The following is a 603-nucleotide window of genomic DNA, read 5'->3' as shown; positions in this document are numbered from 1 at the left end:
AGAAAGGTCCGAGCCCCGAGCAGGACGCGTACCTGCCTTACATATATATAAAAGAGAAAGGAAAGAAGCAATCGGAGACACCCTCGCGAACCGCCGGAGCTTGCTGCCGCGGGTGTCTCCTCTGTTGCTTGTTCCTTTCTCTTCAAAGAAACTTACCGACGTCATGACTGTCACCGCCGTTACTGACATCATTATTACTGCCGCTGTCACTATCATCGGACTCGCTGATGTTGCATCGACTGGTTTGTATGATAAGAAACGTGGCCATGTACCATTATTAAGATTATCGCTGTCGTCAGCATTACCACTGTCGCTGTCCGAGATAATGTCCGCGATGATACACTCCCACGATCAATATTCATTAATTCCCATTACCATCGACATAGATATATTCGCGAGTTGGTCAATCGGCAAAAACAGGATAGAATCGCGAATGATCGAGGAACCGTCAGCGGATAATCGAGGGAAGCTGAGGACCATGCACCCGGTCTGTTGGTTTATAATCAATCAATTGATCGACGAATCGATTGACGCGCTCGTAACGTCGGGGACGCGACCGTGCACCATCATCTACTATTATTATTACCATCACTATTATTACTA

The sequence above is a fragment of the Ceratina calcarata genome, unplaced genomic scaffold, assembly GCF_001652005.2.
Source record: "Ceratina calcarata isolate Rehan_Ccalc_2016 unplaced genomic scaffold, ASM165200v1 scaffold2803, whole genome shotgun sequence".
Taxonomy (NCBI): domain Eukaryota; kingdom Metazoa; phylum Arthropoda; class Insecta; order Hymenoptera; family Apidae; genus Ceratina; species Ceratina calcarata.
Note: the sequence above shows the minus strand (reverse complement) of the source record.